Here is a 20234-nt window from a genome sequence, read left to right as displayed (position 1 = left end):
TTTTTGATTGCTAAGTCCTAGCGGCTGCCTGCACCTAAGGCTACAATTTATAGGGTATAGCAGCTGCTTCAGGTGGAAAACACCTGCTCTAGAGTGCCCGCCCTCTCTAAGATGCACCCAGCCTCTCTGAGGCATGCCCTTGCCCAGGCACAACAGCTACTCTCTCCCCACAGTGGAGGCGGCCAGGATACCTTGGACCGACCCAAAGAGAGGCACAGTTAAAATGGAGCAGCTCCCTACAGATCAAAAGACAAGAAGAACCTTATGGAAGCAGTGCAAGGGATACAGGCTCAGCTTTATGCCTTACAGCTGAAGGTGCACTTCTCCAGAGTTCTACTGCCAGTCAGAGTGAGCAGTCCCAATCGGGTTTGCCACCTCCACAACTCTGACTGCCACTTCCTGAAAAGTTTGGCAGAAACAGAAGTAAGCTACAGGGTTTCTTGCACCAGTACAAGCTATAGTTTCAGCTATACCCATACTCATATCCATCAGAACTGCTCAATGTGAGTTTTATGATTAGCCTGCTCACCTAGAAGACCCTGACAAGGGTAATGCTTTTTCTGAGATGATCCCATCCTGAACCAAATATAACCGTTTGTGGCTGCTCTCTCCAAAGCTTTTGGTGACCCAGATTGCATTCAACTGGAGGAAAGAAAGATCTTGGGGCTTCACCAGGACCAATAGAGCATAACTGAATATGCCATGGTGTTTAACTAGCTAGTGAATGATCTGACTGGAATGAACAAACCCTGCTTGGTCACTTCCAATGGGGTCTAGGAGCCCATATCAAGGATGAATTGGCCCCGTTAGAACCCCCAGCCAACCTAGAGGCCTTGCTCACCTTATGTACAAAAACTGAGATATACTTCGCAGAACAAAACCAAGAGAAATAAAGAGAACTACAAACCATGAAGGGGCAGTTAGGCCTTACCAGCATACCACTAACCTCCAAACAGCCCATGCTGGTTTATTTATTTGAAATATTTATAGTCTGCTTATAACAATAAAATTATGCTAAGTGGATAACAATCACATAAACAATACAGGCCCAAACAGTAAAACACGCATGTAATTCTAATTCATTCAAAGGCCTTTTCTAAATAAGAGGGCCTTGAGCGACTTTCTGAAAATTTTCAAATCATCAAAGGAACTCAGATCTTCTGGAAAAATTACTGGACTAATTCTGGACCAATTACTGACAAAGCTCCATTTCTAGTTTCATGTAATTGTATCTCCTTTATTGTTGGAATCTCCAAAACATGCAACATAGCAGAGCTTAAGATCCGAGAAGGGGGATACCATGTAAATAATTTGGACTGGTAAGCAGGGGAAGCATCCCGTAAAGATTTGAAAACAACTGATGGCATGAAACACTGCTTCAATGAGGAGGAAAAGGAACATTGCCATCAAGAGGGTCTGTGCCTCTATCCATGAGCTCTTAAAATACCTCCAAGCAGCCCAAATATATACCAAGCTCAATCTGAGTGGAGCATATAATCTTGTCCAGATCATGGAAGAAGATGAGCAGAAGATGGTGTTTCGAATGCCATATGGCCAATTTGAATATTTGGTGATACCATTTGAATTAAGAAACTCACCTCTTACTTTTCAAAACCTGGTGAATGAAATATTTTGTGATAAGGTGGATCAGAGTGTGGTCATATATCTGGATGACATCTTGATATGTGGGTTTGTCAGGTCCTGGACCATCTCTGAAAATACAAATTGTAAGCCAAGCTTGAGAAATATGAATTTGACAACCTATCGATGGAATTCCTGGAACTCATAATTTCTCCTGAAGTATACAAGTGGACCCCATTAAGATAAACACAGTGACCCAATGGTTTGACCCAAAAAATGTTAAGGCAAAATAATGCTTCTTGGAGTCCGAAATCTTCTACCAATGTTTTATGCTGGGTTTCTCCAAATTGGCAGCTCTGCTAATGGCGGTCCTTAAGAAAGGGACTTCTTTTAAAAGGTCCCATGAGCATCTACTGGTTTTTGATCATCTGGAGAAAGCCTTTATGACAGCCCCAATCTTGGTACATCCAGATCCACAGCAACCATTTAGTGTGGAAACTGATGCATTGAGGGTTGCTATCAGGGCTATACTATCTCAAAGAAGGGGACCTTAAGATCTCCTCCATCCATACACCTTCTACTCTCAGAAGTGTATTTGCCTCTGGTTAGTAAAGGCAACTGTGGCCTCAACAGGTCATCCTGCCAGCAGTGTGAGTCAGACGTTTCCATGCAGACCCTGCCTCTAAGTGTTAGATCAGTGTACTGTAAGTATGTTAGTATAGTGTACCACTCCCCATCGGGAGGAGTTGGTGTGTTGTTAAAACTCCTGTATCCATGTGACACAGGAGGAATTGAGAATCAGCCTTAGTACAGGGCTGAGGGAACAGGTGTCTTTCCTTGTGGAGGACACTTGGTGGGACAGGGCCTGAAGGAGTGATTTCCTTCTGGACAAGGGGATGTCTGAACGGAGAGAGATGTTCCAGATCCCAGGTGGGGTGAAGTCCTAGGTCTTCAGAGAATCCAATATTGTATGAAGAAACTGCATCTGAGGGCCCCCAGAGGAAGGAATCTCGTCAGAGACAGGATGCAGTAAAGATGTTGGTCTTGGGAGCTCCAGAGAGAGGCAACCTGCCCCAGGAACGTCCCCAGGAGTGCTGACTGACTAAACTGAACAGCCAGAGACTCCACTAAGAGACAAGGGAGAGAGATAGAGGGACTGAGAGGATCTACAAATCCTAAAGGTACTGAGAGGGCCCAGGGAGGAAGAATACATTACCAAGAGCTGGGGAGGGTTGTGTGTGTGTAGAGAAAAAGTAAGAGAGATTGAGATCTGTTTTTATTTGTATTTTTGGACTTTGTGTACAGTGTAGTGCACTGTCTTCCTGAATAAAACAAACCTTATTTGCTGTTGTTAGGGTGATTTTTAATTTACCTTGGGGAGTATCTGTAAAGCCTTTTTTATTAAAGTTACATTAGCTCCCAGTTATACATCAAATTCAGTTTATGTACACTATAATATATAAATCAATCATGCAGGAATCAAACAGTTTGGAAAATTAGATAAATATGTACCTGGTCGTATCTTAAAATCATCCTCTGAAGAACTGTTGAGACTACCTTCAGTGCAGGATTATCGGCTAGTTAGAACAAGATCGAGGGCTTTGTCTATCATAGCTCCCATTATGTGGAATAAGCTGCCGTTATGCTTACGTCAAGAGCAAGATTATTTACAGTTTAGAAAATTGTTAAAAGCAGAACAATTAAAAAAGGCATTTAATAATGTAGAAGAGGGAGTATTAATATGAAATTTGGGAAACATAAGATGTATGTTGTAATTTTTTTTAAATCATGTTTTTAATTGTTTTATCTGTGCTTTTTATGTATATTATTTTGTAATCCTCATTGTACAAAATGGATCCAGCAGAATAAAAGATGTAATAATAAATAATTTGTTTTAAATGAATGCATTGGGCGTAGGCCTAGGCCCGATGCCAGGGCCTCGCCTAGGGCATAGGCCGCAAAAGGGGCCGCAGGCTACACCGCAAAAGGGGCCGCAAAAGGGGCCGCAGGCTACACCTTAGCATGATGCCAGCGCCTCAGCCTAGGCCTATTCCCAAAGCTGGGCCGCTGCCTAGGGCATAGGCCAAGGCCCAAAGCAGGGACTGCGGCCTAGGCCCGAACGCAACACCAGTGCGCCTAAGCCTAGATCTAGGCCCGAAGCCAGGGCCTATTCTAGAGCATAGACCAAGGCCCAAAGCAGGGGCCATGGCCTAGACCAAACAGAGATGCCAGGGTCTCAACCGAGACCCAAGCCAACCCCCCGCCAAACAATCACTTACCTGAACCATCGAGTATCCGCAGAAGTGGCTAGGCTAGGTCCCAATGCCTGGGCCTCAACCTGGGCACAGGTCCTATGACGCAGCCTGGCCCAGAGACTGGGTCCTGATGCCAGGGCCTTGGCACGGAGGTCAGATCCTGACACCTAGACCTCGGCATAGGCCGGAGCCCGGGCACAGGCCTGATGCCGGGGCCTCAGCCCAGACCCAGGCCCGATGCAAGGGCCTGGCCTAGAGGCTGGTTCAGGTGCTTGGGCCTTGAGCTAGGATCAGGCCCAGGCCTAGAGCCCAGCCTCGGCGCAGCTTTGACGATGTCCTCCTCTTCTTTTCTTCTTCAACTAACGCCGTCTGCTGAAGTTATGCTGGAGTTAATAAACTATGGTGCATTCACCGAAGCAAATGGCACCATTTTGAGGAAATAGGACATTTTCTCTTATAATTCACCATATAAAAGAAAATAAAAATTCAAATTCTGATTTCATCTTTATAACAGCAGTAGAGATGTGACCTCTACCAGCAGGCACATTGTGAATCAATACAAAATCCTGCAAAAAACAACACTCAAAACCAGCAGTCCCCACCATGACTCTAACAACCCTACCTATAAAATGCCCACATTTCAAATACTACAACAGCCCTAGAATACCAATATACTTCCTACTGCTAAAATAAAACAAACCAAATTGCTTTAGATCCCTATACCTCCCTGCCCCGTCTGTGGCCTGGCCCTAACCAGCAGTATAATAGCATTGGCAGCCTGGTACTCCTAACTCACTACTGCCAGAGACAAACATCTCTCTCCTATGCAGTTCACAGAACAACTGTTTGGAATGCATGGTGCTGTGTATCTAGGGCACACCACGTAGTTCAAACAACTGATTGAACCAAGTAACATAGTAAATGGTAGCAGATGAAGGACTAAATGGTCCATCCAGTTAGGGAGATGCAGATCCAGACAGAGGGGAGAAGAAGGTGAGAGAGTTGGAGAATGGTAGTGGCAGCAGCCCTGCATGAGCACTGGGGGAAGCATTTATATAGCGCAGTATTCTATGTGAGCAGTGAAGGAGCACCTTGATAGCAGTAAAGCCCCCAACTGCATTAAAATAAAAGTTGTATTTAGTTAAAAACTTACAGTGATAGCTGGTGTCTGTGATGCTGCCCCTTTAAGGTGCCTGGGCCTGCATTCTTCTGCAGCCTCCAGGGCTAGTTACCTTGTTTTGTTTTGTTTTGTTTATGGGCTGAGAGAGGGAGGAGGCAGGGGAGCCAAGATCTACTTTTGTTAAGGATCAGCAGCATCGTGGAGTGATGGTGGAGTTTGTGGGGCAACGGCTACAGGAAGCAGCAGTGGCAGTGTGATACTGCAAGAAAGGAGGGCCCATAGCTTTGAGAAGAAGTCTGGCCCATGGCAGCAGTGTGTCGCTGAGAGAGAAAGGGTTCAGGGTCATGGGACCTGGGGCTGTCTTTGCTCTTGCTGACCCTTGGATGTTTCAGTATTTCAAAGAGCAGAGTCCTCTCCCTCTTCTCCCTATGGCCAATTCTTTGGTCCTCACCCCAATATATAGCAGCAGCCCACTCTCTACTCTCCCACCCCTTGCCCAGTGCCCAGCAATATTCCCCTTCTCTCTCTCTAACTCCCAATATCCTCTTCTCTTTCTTTCTCCATTGCCCTTCATTCCCTAGCAACACCTTCTCCCCTCTGATCAACCAAGCTAATCCAATATATAGGGAGTCAAGCCTGAAGGATCAGGAACTCTTCAGACCTCAGCACAATAAAAAAAGAAATCAGAGCAGAACCTGTGAGTTGGCTCTGTGGTGGCCTCTCCCATTCCTCTTGTACAGGTTTCCTGTTACCAAGGGAACCAATGCAAAGGATAAGGTTGTTGCAGGCCTCACAGGCCCTGCTCGTATGCTTTTGCTGAGGTCTGAAAATATTCTGATCTATTGAGGCCCAACACCCCAGGTAGTGGATCAACTGGGTGTCGGATGTGACTAAAGATTGATCTTGGTCAGCAGATTACTTCAGCCGAACGGAATTTATACTTTTTTTTTTTTGGAGATAGTGATTGCTGGGACTCAGAGCACTATTCAGGAGACTCAGGGCACAGGCCCCGCGTGTCCATGGCTAAAGATGCCCCTTGATGAAGTCAATAGGATTGACTGTATGTACACAAGGACACTTCATATTTGGAGGCTTTCACAACTCCCCATTGGCAGGATGGGCTCCGCCATGGCCCACAGGCCTCACTTCCAGCATGGCTTGATCAGCTCTGTTGTGGTCCGTAGGTCCCCTTCAGCGGCCCTGCAGATCTCTCTTCAGGCCTTGGCAGGATGGACTCTGCCTTGGCCCTCAGGCCTCATTTCTGGTGCGGTTTGATCAGCTCTGTTGTGGTCAGTAGGTCCCCTTCAGCGGCCCCACAGATCTCTCTTCAGGCTGTGGCAGGATGGGCTCTGCCATGGCCCACAGGCTTCACTTCCAGTGCGGTTTGATCAGCTCTGCGGCGACCTTGTAGACCTCTCTTTGGGCCGCAGCAGCCCATCTCATTTTCTTTGGCCAGAAGCTTTAAAAAAAACAACAACAACAAAAACGCATGATGGGAGCAATTGGCCCACTGGCCAAATCGCCCCTGCTGCCAGGGGTCAGAGGTTCAGGCTTTACACAAACAAAAGAAGCAGGAGAACAACTATCTTGACTATACGTTCCATGATGTGTCTTAAATCATTTTAGTTTACTTTTGAGCTGGGTCCTGATTTCTGAAACACATTAGGACACTACAATGAGTGAAGGGACACTGTATTTACAGAACAAATAGCAGTGACACTTTACAAACACAGAGAGAGGTTAACTCTCAACAACTGCACACGGCAGCATAAATGAGCGTATATGGCCGCATGCAGCTTAATCATAGTATTTTATAACCCTCATTTATGATATGTGTGCATTTTTTAAAATGCACATATCAACATACACACGTATGTAGTCTTAAGCATGAATGCATACAATGCATTGAAACCACGTATATCAATGCACTGAACGCGCATGCTTTTCCTACCTATTTTAATAATATATGCGGGTATATGTTACAATTGAAAGTAAAGTAGGACCTGCTCAAGTAAGTCCCGATATACATCCATAAGTTGGCCAATTTTAAAACATGCACGTGTCAATGAAATTAATCAGTTCACTCAGTCCTTCCCCAGGTCAGCAAGAATCTCCTGATTTTTCAGCCCAAACTCCACCTAGACCTCCCACCCAGTCAGTAAAATACAATAAACAAGCTTAATATCACTTCCACCAGATAATTTGCAGGTGTAATAATACACAAGTAAGTTGGCTATTGTATGCACGTGTCTTTTAAAATAGCAATTACACATGTAAGTGTTGGCCGTGCTCCAGAACGCCCCTAGACTGCCTTTAGTTTTCACGCGGATATGTGCATGTGATGGTGGATATGCGCATGTATGTGAGCAGTTTTGAAAATTTGATCTTCATGCATATGTGATGCATACATGATTAGAAGCATATGCTCGGATAAGTTGGTTTTTTTTTTTTCGTGTGTGTAATGTTTGAAAATTCACCTAAACATGAGCCCTAATGAGGCCATGGACAGTGAACTAACTTTTTCACCGACTTACTCTCTCTACCGCTTGCAGAAGTGCTGCTCAGAAATACATGCACACTGCCAGGGCACTTCCACATGACATTTCTGTAACAGTGCCAGAGGGAACCAGAGTTAAAAAAGCAGCAGGATACAGCTGACCCATTGGTTTGGTGACAAGTGATTCCTGGGCTAGGACTTTGCTTCTTGAGCTGACTGAGGCTGGGAATGCTGCAGTGGGAGAGTTTGCAGCTCCTGGGGGGGGGGGGGGGACAGTAGGGAGTCTCAGCCATCACTCAGTGGTGAAAACTAATGGCCAGACAGCCACATTAGCCAGCTTTCAGGGGAAACTGCTGAGTATTGTCCTTGTGATAGGTGGACGGAGATGGAAGGAATAGGGAGAAAATATGGGAATGAAGGCTGGTGTTACAGCCCAACAGAAGCAGGTTTTGAGAGAGTTGGAAGTCCAAGGAGAAAAATGCTAGTCCAATAAAAAAGAAAAAAAACATGATCAGAATCACGGTAGGACCAATGAGGAGGACTTTCTTTATTCACCAGACTCTGACCAGAGAGCTTAGTGCAAGCTGTAACAATTTCATTTTACAGAAGGGTATAAAAAGTGAAGACAAAAGCAGGCCCCTCCTAGTAAAAACCAGGACATATGGTAACCTGAAGTGCCTACTGTTAAGTTGTTGCCCGGAGTAAATGAGGAGAAGCAGAAGATATGATAGCACAAGTGTACTCACCTGAGGCCTAGAGATGTCACTTTTACAGATGCAGACTACATAAACTTTCTATAGCATGCAGTTATAAACAGATTCACCGTGCTCCTTGCCAAAATACACCTGATGATGAATTAACATTTATATGCTTGACTAAATAAACAACAGGTAACCACAAAATGCATGCAGCTTGCTTTCTAGGTGTTTGCTGTGCTACGGCATGTTATACAGTATTTGCTGACTGAGCAGCACGGAGTAACTTTCAAACAGTCCACATCAAAAATGCATGCAAGTTACATAAATTTTCAAAGACCACTTTGAAAAATTATACCAAACAGATTTACCACACCCAAGTACATCTGCTATTATGATTTCAGAAAATCTGGGGGAAAATATATGCCCATACTTTTGAAAATCCTAAAATATGGGTGTAAATGCAAACCCTCCTCCCCGAATCTACCCCTGGGAATGCCTTTACTCAGGACATACGTGCGGAGGTTTGCCCTCATAACGGGTAGGCAATTTTGTAGAATGCCATGGCTGTGGGTAAAACACTATTTTACCCACAGGAATGACCCTCCCTATGGCTGGCTTTTTACTTACACTGCTTGACCTCCAGATGGCATGGTTGTATATAGTATCAACTTTTATAGATTCTTTACTGAGGACTGGGACAAATTAGGAGCTGTACAACAGAGTATGTAAAAAATGTTTAAACATCTTAATTTGAAAATTAAATGCTTTAAAATTATATCTGAAAGTCTGAACATTTTAAAAGAAACACGTGTAAAAAAAACAAACCCCACATACAAATCCGTTTTGACCAATATTTTATTGAAAAAGCGGTACATAAACAATTTTAAATAAATAAATAAAAACTCTCACTTCATGTTCTAGCTCTCTGATGAGTCTGTCCTAGTCTTAAGATTCAGATAAATTTATTGGCATGACAGTTTTACAGATGTTGTCAAAGTAGCATACAGAATGATTTAGATAAAAGGGTAGAAAAACATTACAAAATGGTAATAAGTCAAATAAAGGTATAGAAAGTACTGCGTGAGGGCCATGTCTCAGGTTTTGGTGCTGGTCTCCCTGTCACTACAAAATCAGCTCCCCTGTCTTGCATGGATGAGCTCTGCGGTTTATCTGTGACTGCTCTATCTTCAGGTAGGGGGAATGCCTCTGTCTCCAAATGGTCAGGCGATGAGCGCTAAGTACCAGGTGCTAAATACCATGTACCTGGCCTTGTCCAATGATCTGCTCTGCATAAGCTCCTCTCTCCTTATTTTGCTACACAGCGTTGGGCAAGAACTCTTCTCCTTCCGCCTTAGTTGGTGCCAGATGGGCACACTCTCTTTCCTCTTTCTGGAATAAGGCCTAGGTGGCACTTGGGCACTTTGATTGAACAAAGCAGAGTGAAAACCCTATCTCCACAGCTGTTAAGGTGCTGATCAGTTTCCAGCTGAACTACTGGTAAAAAAATAAATAAATAAAAGCACTGTTCTGCTCTCACAGCACCCATGCCCTGCTAATCAGTCAGCTAAACTAAATACTTAATCTCTAATGAAGACAACTTGTCTTAACTCCAACAGTGTTTATTCCCACAATAATCAAAACATGTAAATTACTGGTAGTAGCCTTGAGGGGGTGGGAAGAGGAGAGGTTGGTTATAGATTCAGTGCACTGAATCTAGAGTTGAAATAGCTGTTGCAGGAATTGTACTGGAGATTTAAGTGCACTTATTGTAAGTATATCTAGATAAAAAGGAAATGCATTCCTAAGGAGTAGGAGAGATGAGAGACCACTTTCTTCTTTCTCTCAGAAGCCCCATGTACAAACTGAAACAGTCCCAGCAGTCATGAAACAGTTTCTAAGCCAATAGAAAGTGCAAAGAATCAATGGGAGTTGGAAACACATGACCATAAAGGCCAACAGCAACAAGACTACAGGATTATAGTGGCTTGTAGTCTTTCTGTGACATCACTCTGGCCTCCAAGCAGATGCGTTGTGCTTGATTGTCCTTAAGTAAGACAAGGTTATCCTCTTGGATGTTTGCTTGACTGAACTGCCACTTGTGAGTCTGCAGGGTTGGGAGGTACTCCAGTCACCCACAAATGTTGGCAAGGCTTTGAACTTGTCTCCAAAATTGTCTGAAGAGATCTTTCTTACCAAAATTTCCAGATGAATTTGATGTTGCACTGGTTTTTTGGGTCAAGAGTATAGCTGGTGTTAAGAGCAAAGGTGATTCTGAATCTGAAGACACTGGAATCAAAGGTCTTGCATTAAATGATGGCAGACACTTCTGCCAGGAGTGTAATCAGAACTTGGTGGGTGAGTTGGGTTATTCCAGTTTCTGAGAGCATGGAATAGAGGATGTGATGAGCAATCCCTATCATGCACTCCCACGTTTCTCCCATAAATGAAGCATGAGGAGGATTGAAGACCAACATGCAACGCTGCTTACTCAGGTACTCCTCAACAGTATGACTGTTGATCTTTTCTGAGTTGATGTTCAATTACTTGCAGGCAATCTCAAAGTTGAATCCTCAGACAGAACGCATTTGCTTGGCTGGGCCATGGATTGAGAAGAATCTCCTAAGGGCATTGATGAAGCTTGACGTGTTCATAGACTTGATTACTTCGATGTGGACTGCATGGATGCTCATGCATGTGAAAATTACTGCCCATTGTTTACTGTTTGCACATCCTCCTCTGGTTCTTCTTGAGATGACTGGCCATGGTCAAAAGATGTCTAAACCCACATAAACAAATGGTAGCTCAGTGCTAAGTTGGTCTATTGGCAAATCTGCCATCTTCTGTCTTAGATGCTTGACACGCAGTGTTGGATTCGTGGACCCTTGAGCCGATTAGGACCGATGAAGACGCACTGTGGGAAGGCCCTCAGTGGATGTCGAAGCTGGGAGGTGGCACAGGCAGGAGACCAGGAGGATCTTCACCACTGGGGACCCGAGGTTCGCCCACGAGGAGCCCATGAGGACCCGGGCCGCTTGGACTTACGAGCGGTCTCCTGAGGCCAGGTGCCAGAGGAGAAGTTCCAGAGGATAGATGAGAGTAGAGCAGGAGCCAGGAGGTCAACTGGATCTTCACCATTGGAAGCCCGCAGTCCCCCCCAAGAGGAGCTCGTGAGGACCCGAGCTGCTTGGACCTAGGCGAGACCTCCTGGATGGAAACTGAAGTCAGGAACCAGAGGACGAAGGCTGAAGTCAGAAGCCAGTGGATGAAAGCCGAAGTCAGGAACAGCAACTAGCAACTCTAAGAAGAGCGAACCTCGTTGCAAGGCAAGGCAGAGGACTCGTTGCAGGATTTAAATACCCTGGGAGCGTCTGACGACATCTTAGGGCAGTGCTTAGATTTCCCGCACTGGCCCCTTTAAAAGCAGAGCCCCTGCGCGTGCACGCGCCTAGGGGGTGGGGACAGCCACGGAGGATCGGCGGCGTCTCCCTCTCGGGGGGAGTGCCGCGGCAGGAGCCAGGCCGGCTCGTGTCGGCCGGAGCGAGATCCCAGCGGCCCGGTCCAACCCCGAGGTATGTGGAGGGACCGGGGCACGGGCCGGAACCGTAACAGTACCCCCTCTCCTACGCCCCCTTCCCGGGGGTCTTGGCTTTGCAGGGTGATCCAAGTGGAACTGGCGAAGAAGACTTTTGTCTAGGATGTTAGAGGCCGGTTCCCACGTATTCTCCTCAGGGCCATAACCCTCCCAGGAGAGGAGGTACTCCCATCTACAACGGTGGAACCGCACATCCAAGACGTCCTTCACCTGATAGATGACGTCCTGTTCAGGTGCTGTGGTGGTGGGTTTAGGAGGCTTGTCATGGAAAACAGACAGGATCAAGGGTTTGAGGAGAGATACATGGAAGTTGTGGATCCTCAGGGTGTATGGTAGGCGTAGACGGTAGGAAACTGCACCCACTCGCTCCGCTACGGAGAACGGGCCAATATACCTGGGAGCCAGGCGCATAGAGGGGGTACGTAATCGGATGTTCTTGGTGCTCAACCACACCTTATCTCCCGGGAGGAAGATAGGAGCAGGACGTCATAGCCTGTCTGCATATTTCTTCGCGGTAGTGGCAGTCAGACGAAGCTTCATCTGGGTGGATCTCCAAAGATCAAGTAACTGACGTTCTGTAAGTTGCACTGCAGGGGACGGGACCGTCAGAGGCAAGGGCAAGGGAGGTCTGTCTTTTCCCGTAGACCAACTGGAAGGGAGACATTTTGGTAGCAGAATGTCTATGGCGGTTGTAGGAGAACTCTGCCCACAGCAATAAGGCTACCCAGTCGTCTTGGAGGTCTCCCACGAAGGCACAGAGGAAGGCCTTTAAGGTCTGATTTGTGCACTCTGCTTGGCCATTGCCTTGGGGGTGGAAAACCGTCGTAAAGTCCAGTTGGACCCCGAATTTCTTACAGAGAGCTCTCCAGTATTTTGCCGTGAACTGCGGGCCTCGGTCTGAGGCAACATGGAGAGGAAGCCCGTGTAGGCGGAAGATGTGTTGGGTGAAGAGACTTGCTGGTTCAGGCATTGTTGGTAACTTAGTGAGGGGCACAAAATGGGCCATCTTTGAAAATCTATCGACCGTGACCCATATCACAGTCTTCCCCTCACAGGAAGGTAAATCTACTATGAAGTCAGTGGACAAATGGGTCCATGGCTCAGTGGAAATGGGCAAAGGTTGGAGGAGTCCCCAGGGACAGCCAAGTCAGAGGCTTCTGTCGAGCACAGATGGGATAGGAACTGACATAAGTAAGAACATCTCTCTTGACCAAAGGCCACCAATAGTATTCGGTCAACAGACCCAAGGTTCGAGCTACTCCCACATGACCTGCGGTCAGCAAGTCGTGGGCCCATAACAGGACTCTTTTGCGCAGGTGAGCAGGTACCACCGTCTTGCCCACAGGGACTACTTCTGATGCTGCAAGGAGGACTTTGGCTGGATCGAGGATATATTGAGGCTGATTGGAGTTATCCTCTGTTTCCGCAGTGCGGGAGAGGGCGTCCGCCTGGACATTCTTAGAAGCTGGTCTGTATCGAAGGATGAAGTTGAATCTGCTAAAAAATAAAGACCAACGAGCCTGTCGAGGATTAAGGCGTTGGGCCCGGCACAGGAACTCCAGGTTCTTGTGATCTATGTAAACAATCACAGGATATTGGGCCCCTTCCAGGCACTGGCGCATTCCTCAAACACAAATTTAATGGCCAATATCTCCTTGTCCCCTATGCCGTAATTCCTCTCAGAAGATGAGAACTTCTGAGAGAAGTAGGAACATGGCAAGGATTTGCCCTTCGGAGATATTCGGGTCAGAACGGCTCCCACCACGAGGTCGGATGCATCTACCTCCACAATAAATTGACACTGAGGATCTGAATAATGGAGACAGACCTCTTGAAGAAAGGCTTTCTTCAGCTCCTGGAAGACACTTAGCGCCACTGAGGACCATTTCTTGGCTTCGGCCCCTTTCCTGGTAAGGGCCATCAATGGAGCCACCAAGCGGGAGTAATGGGATATGAACTGGCGATAGAAGTTGGCGAAGCCAAGGAAGCGTTGCAGTGCCTTGACCCCCAGCGGCTGAGGCCAATCCCTGATGGCCGTTACCTTATCTGGATCCATGTAGAAGCCCGTGGAGGAGATGATATATCCAAGGAAGGGCAGGGATTCTTGTTCAAACTGACATTTCTCTAGCTTGGCGAAGAGACGAGTGTCTCAAAGCTTCTGCAGGACTCGAACGTGTATATGGTGTATAGCCAGGTCCTTAGAGTAAATTAGTACATCGTCTAGATATACTATAACAGAGGTGTGCAACATGTCCCTTAACACCTCATTCATAAGGTTCTGAAAGACCGCAGGGGAGTTGCATAGGCCGAAGGGCATGACCAGATACTCATAATGCCCATCTCTCATGTTGACCACGGTCTTCCATTCGTCACCAGGTCAAATCCTTACCAGGTTGTACGCGCCCCGGAGGTCCAGTTTGGTGAAGACCTTGGCTCCTTGCAGGCAGTCTAGGAGCTCAGGAATCAAAGGCAGAGGGTATCTGTCACGTCATGTGATGGCGTTGAGCCCATGGTAATCGATACAGGGTCTGAGTGACCCGTCCTTCTTTGCAACAAAGAAGAATCCGGCCCCGGTGGGGGAATTAGACGGCCGAATGAAGCCCAGGTCCAGATTCTCCTGGATATAGGCAGACATGGCACGAGTCTCAGGCAGCAACAAGGGGTAAACCCGCCCCTTGGGAGGCATAGCACCGGGAACCAAGTTTATTGCACAATCGAAGGGCTGATGTTCCAGAAGGAGTTCGGCTTTCTCCTTCGAGAAGACATCCAAGTAATCCAGATATTGCGGCGGGAATGCCATGGATGTGGTCAGAAGTGGCACACTGGGTCGAGGAATAGTCGCTAGGCAAGAGTCAAAACAGGACAGGCTCCAAGATGAGATCTGAAGAGTATCCCAGTGGATAACTGGGGATGCTTCTGAAGCCAGGGCAGGCCCAGGATGATAGGGTGAATGAACCTCTCTAAGTGAGGAACAAGATCTCCTCGGTATGCAGGAGGTTCGTAGAATCAACGGCTTGGCACAGTTAGAGATGCTCCCCGGGAGAGGAATGCCATGGATCTAAGATACTCGGAGTGGAGGGAATCGGGGTTGGACCTCAAACTGTAACTGCCGGACGAGATCCACGTGAATGAAATTCCCTCCTGCTCCGGAGTCGATCAAAGTCAGCGTATCAAAAGTGCCCCCGGGGTAGACGAGGGTAACCGGTACGGTGCATGAGGAGGCGGTATTGGTATTACCTAGGGTCAGCTCCCCTATGATCCCTAGGTTCTGGCGTTTCCCAGCCGCTCACCACATTGAGCTAGGAAGTGCCCCTTGTTGCCGCAATATAAGCACAGGCCTTGAGTGCGGCGATGTCTTCTCTCCTCCTGTGAGATCGGACCTCGTCCCAATTGCATGGGCTCAACCCTTGGGCTCCGGGAGAGGCAGAAGAGGAGGGTACCGATTGGGGGAATGTAGACCCCGTGTTACTGGGTCTACGACCGAACTTCCCTTCACGAAAGTGGCGTTGGATTCGGCAGTCAACCCGCCCAGCCAGATCAATCAGGCTTATTCAGGTCATCAGGAAGGTCCCTCGTAGCTAGCTCATCTTGGAGACGCGAAGACATGCCTTCTAGGAATATGTCGGGAAGACTGTCATCCCTCCAGTCTAGCTCGGCGGCCAAGGTACGGAATTCCACTGCATACTCGGCAAGGGACCGAGTGCCTTGGCGTAGTTGGAGTAACTCGGCGGCAGCAGTGGGTCTGCGAGCGGGTTCATCAAAGACACGTCGGAAGGCTGAGACAAACTGTTCCAGGTTCCTCAGAATGGGGTTTTATGCTCCCATAGCAGAGAGGCCCAGGCCAGAGGCTTCCTGTCTAGCAAGGAGATAATGTAACTGGTCTTTATCAGATCCATCAAAAACTGGGACGGCAGCAGAGTGAAACGGATGTAGCACTGGTTGAGAAATCTGCGGCAGTGCTTCGCTTCCCCCGAGTACCGTGAAGGTGCCGGCAATTGTGTGGGCGTTGCCGGTCTGGGTCGGCTGCGGCAACTGGCGCAGGAGGTACGAGTGTGGGTGCTCCATCTATACGAATGGCCAGGCTCTCTACGGTCGCCAACAGAGCATCAAGGCAGATTTGCTGTTGTTGCAGACGCTGGGCAATCCCGGGGATGGCCTTTAAGCCCACCATGTCCGCCGGGTCCATGGCCTTGCAAACTGTTGGATTCGTGGAGCCTTGAGCCGACTAGGACCGATGAAGATGCACTGTGGGAAGGCCCTCAGTGGATGTCGAAGCCAGGAGGTGGCACAGGCAGGAGACCAGGCGGATCTTCACCACTGGAGACCCGAGGTCCCCCCAGGAGGAGCCCATGAGGACCTGGGCCACTTGGACTTACGAGCGGTCTCCTGAGGCCAGGTGCCAGAGGAGAAGTTCCAGAGGATAGATGAGAGTAGAGCAGGAGCCAGGAGGCCAACTGGATCTTCACCACTGAAAGCCCACGGTCCCCCCGAGAGGAGCTTGTGAGGACCTGAGCCACTTGGACTTAGGCGAGACCTCCTGGACGGAAGCTGAAGTCAGGAACCAGAGGACGAAGGCTGAAGTCAGAAGCCAGTGGACGAAAGCCAAAGTCAGAAGCCAGTGAACGAAAGCCGAAGTCAGGAACAGCAACTAGTTGCAAGGCATAGGACTTGTTGCAGGGTTTAAATACCCTGGGAGCGTCTGACGTCATCTTAGGGCAGTGCTTAGATTTCCCGCGCTGGCCATTTTAAATGCAGAGCCCCTGTTCGCGCGCCTAGGGGGCGGGGCAAGCCACGGAGGATCGGTGGCATCCTCCTGGCTCCTGCTGCTATGGCTCTCCTTAATGCTACCCATGTTGAGAAGAGTGAGGCGCGATGAGCTCCCAGATTACTCTAAAAAATAACAGGAGAAGTCTTTCCTGGACAAACTTCTGCATCAGAATCAGGGTCCACAAGCTCAAAGAAGCTCCCTGAAGTTTGATCAGGGAAAAATAGAATGCTATAAGACATAGAAATTGTTCTTTAAGTGCTGTAAATGGCATATTAGCCATTAGCATACTGATATATGCTTGAACTAATTTGAAGTCACTTGTGAGTTGGTGCAACAAAGTTGTTCAATAATGAGGATTGCACTATTGTTTTAATGTATAGAATGAATGGGTATGTGTGTGGATGTGTATAAGAGTGAGTGTTGTCAAGCCATCAACACATTTTATGGTATTTTGTCAAGTTAATTTGTAACAATAAAGTTTATACACTTTCTTGTATATGTGTGTGTTACAATATTTGCTGTTGAGAGTGTAGATAAATTTCACCCACATTGTTTACCAGTAGGCACATAATGTCATTGTTCTGGATGTGTTGATTTTTGTATATGCTCAACTCTGTTACTGACATATACTTAAAATCTCCTGGTCTGGTTTTGGATGTAGTCCAGTGCTACTTTACTGTCACTGTAGAAGTTGACTATATCTACTGAATATCCATTTATCAACTCTGCCACTTCTACTGCTAATACTGCTCCACACAACTCTAGACATGGAATGGTGTGATTTGTTTGTGGTGCCAACTTGGCCTTGCCGAAGATGAATCCCACTTGAGATGTTCCATCTGCATCTGTTACTTTCAAGTAGGCCATTGCGACTATTGCTTTTACAGATTCGTCTGAGAAGATGCAAAGCTGTTTGCAGCAGGCAACACTAAATGGTATAAAAATGTATGTACATATGTGGAATTTGGAATTGCTCAAGAGTTTCCAACTTTCTCATTCTTGTCTCAGTTATGTAGGCAATGGAGCATCCCACTCTTCTGTACTTAATGAAAGTTCTCATAGCAGAGATCTGCCTTGTATAGTGACCCGAGTCACAAATCCCAGTGGATCGCAGTGACTGTTCTCTGTGGACAAGACACCTCGACGAGTGTATGGCTTCTTTTGTGTTGAGACTTGGAAAGTAAAGACATCTCGCTTAAGCTGAGGCTATGCTGAAATGGTGGTGTGTCTACTCTCAGATCTAAATTCTTTAGATCTTTTGCATGGTCCTGTGAAGGAAATGCTGCTATCACTTCAGCACTGTTGAAGGCTATTTTGTGGAGTCTCAAGTTGGCCTCTGCTAGCATTGCTTGTGTTCTTCTTAACAAATCAGTGGCTTCCTTTTCAGTGGATAAGGACTTCAATCTATCGTCCTCATAAAAGTCTCTTTCTACAAACTATCTGGCATCTGTGCCATACTCCTTTTCTCCTTCTTGGGCTGTCCTTTAGAGCCCATAGGTGGCCACTGCAGGCGATGGACTATTATCAAAGACATGGACTCGCATTCTATACATCACAATCTCTTTGTTAATGTCATCGTTGCGATTCCACAGGAATCTTTGACAGTTTTTGTACTCTGGGTGTACGACAAAACTATAGAACATCTGCTGGATGTCAGCTGTTATGGCAATGGGCTCTTTCTTGAAGCAAATCAAGACGTCCAGCAGGCTGTTGATCATATCAGGCCCAGAGAGGAGTATATTGTTAAGTAAGACCCCTTGGAATTGAGCACTGGAGTCAAATACAATTCAAATCTGACCTGGCTTCCGAGAGTGATACACCCCAAATGTAAGTAGATACCAAAACTCTTCATCCTTTTTCAAAGGTGGAGCTAGCTCTGCATAACCATTGGTCAACATTTCTTGTATGAAGGTTACAAAGTGTTGTTTTGTCTCTGGTGTTCTCTTTAAGGCCTTCTGTAGTGAAGCAAGTTGTGAAAGTGTTATAATCGGTTATAATCTGCTCCTCCAGAGGGGAGGAGCTAGCAATCTGTTATAATATGCTCCGCCAGAAGGGAGGAGTTAGCAGTCTGTTAGCACCTGCTATGCTGATGCGAGGGACAAGCAGATGAGAGTTAACAGTCTGTTGTGCTCAGCTCCTGAAGTGGGAGGAGTGAGCACACTGTAGTAAATAGGTGAATCCTTGGGCCGATGGCAGATGACAGTGCTCCCAGGAGGATATCCTGAGAGGAACAATCGGCTAGGCTTGGGTATGGAGACAGACACAGATAGTTCTTTATTAGACAGGTTGTAGAACCACCAGAGGTGGCAGTAGTGAGCTGATGTGCCCGGCAGGGCTGAAGTCCTTCAGATACTGGAACTGCGATCCCAGGATTGCTGAGCTGTAGAGAGACTATAGATAGTGAGTAGACAGGGTATGCTCTATACATAGCCAGTAGTAGATGACACACTCACATAGATTCTTAAGAAGGCTCAGTAGCGGGAAAGAGTTAGGCCCTCGAGAAGCGAGTACCTGGTTCCAGGGAAAGCTCTGAGAGAGCGATGGCAACTCACAATTGTCTGTAATGGCTTCCAGGCAGTAGAGAATCTTCAGTGTATTCAGGAACATGAGCCCTCGCGGCGGGAGCCGGTTCCTATATGTAATCTGAAATAGTAACTCACAAATGTCTGTACCTGTGATAGCTTCTAGACAGTAGAGAATCTTCAGCGTGTTTAGGAACATGGGCCCTCGAGGAGCGAGTACCGGTTCCTATATGCAATCTGAAATAGTAACTCACAAATGTCTGTATCTGCGATCGCTTCCAGGCAATAGAGAGTCTTCTGAGTGTTCAGGAACATAGGCCCTCGAGGAGCGAGTACCGGTTCCTGTCTTGCAATCTGAAACCAAGAAAAGAGAGCGAGGCCCCCAAGGAGCGAGTACCCCTGGTAAGTCCGAGGAGGCAGAGTAGCGTAGAGAGAAGTGGGTCCAGATGAATCCCCACAATCAATCCTTGCTAACTCAAATCGTAAGCACAGGTGAAGACCTATTATGTTGGAAGCGGATGACGTCAATACAGGGGGACGCCCCTGAGGTTCGCACCCTTGCTGGTACATACTTCAGAGCGCGTGCACCCTACGTCATCAGGAACATGGCGGATCCACAGCGTCGAGCCGGTCCGGGAACGCCGGGGAGAAGCGGCATGGAGACGTCAGACCCGGAGGGAGTCGCCACAGAGGTAGAGAGGGTGGAGCGAGGGCGAAGAGCAGCCACAAGCGCAACAGAAAGAGCTTAATCTCCATTGTTAGGCAGCTGAGGTCTGGCATCCAAAATGGTGCCGCTACCACAACAATTAATCATGCGACTGGCCCTGTTTTGAAAAGAAAAGGCCCATGGGAGAGGAGCTGCTGCAGAAGTGGGGGGGGGGGGGGGGGGGAGGAGGAGCCCAGCTTGTTTGTGATTTTGAAAGTTGACAACCCTAAGTCTGAATGGAGCTGAGAATCAAAGGAAGAGGATTGTAGTGGAGGCAACAGCAGTCAGCACTGTCAGAGAGAGGAGGGAGGAGGGAACAGGTGTCATTGGCCCACACTGGCTGGGAACAAGAGGAAGCAGAGGGTGATAGCTGTGAAGAGGAGGTTACCAGGAGGAAGTGGAAGCTGGGGGAGGGGAAACTGCAGTGGATCAAAGCCTTTAAGGGGAGAAAGAGAGCAGTGGTGAATGAGAGCCTTGGAGAGGAGAGGAGATTGG

General features: G+C 47.4%; 1 protein-coding gene across 2 annotated transcripts in view; it reads right to left on the bottom strand.

Annotated features, from left to right (window-relative positions):
* Positions 1–20234, bottom strand: part of S100Z (S100 calcium binding protein Z) — an 80648-nt gene that overhangs the window by 18177 nt on the left and 42237 nt on the right. The gene's annotated exons all lie outside the window — the stretch shown is intronic.

Source organism: Rhinatrema bivittatum, chromosome 1 (assembly GCF_901001135.1).
Source record: "Rhinatrema bivittatum chromosome 1, aRhiBiv1.1, whole genome shotgun sequence".
In the NCBI taxonomy this organism is placed as follows: domain Eukaryota; kingdom Metazoa; phylum Chordata; class Amphibia; order Gymnophiona; family Rhinatrematidae; genus Rhinatrema; species Rhinatrema bivittatum.
This window is presented reverse-complemented; position numbering and strand designations above follow the sequence as displayed.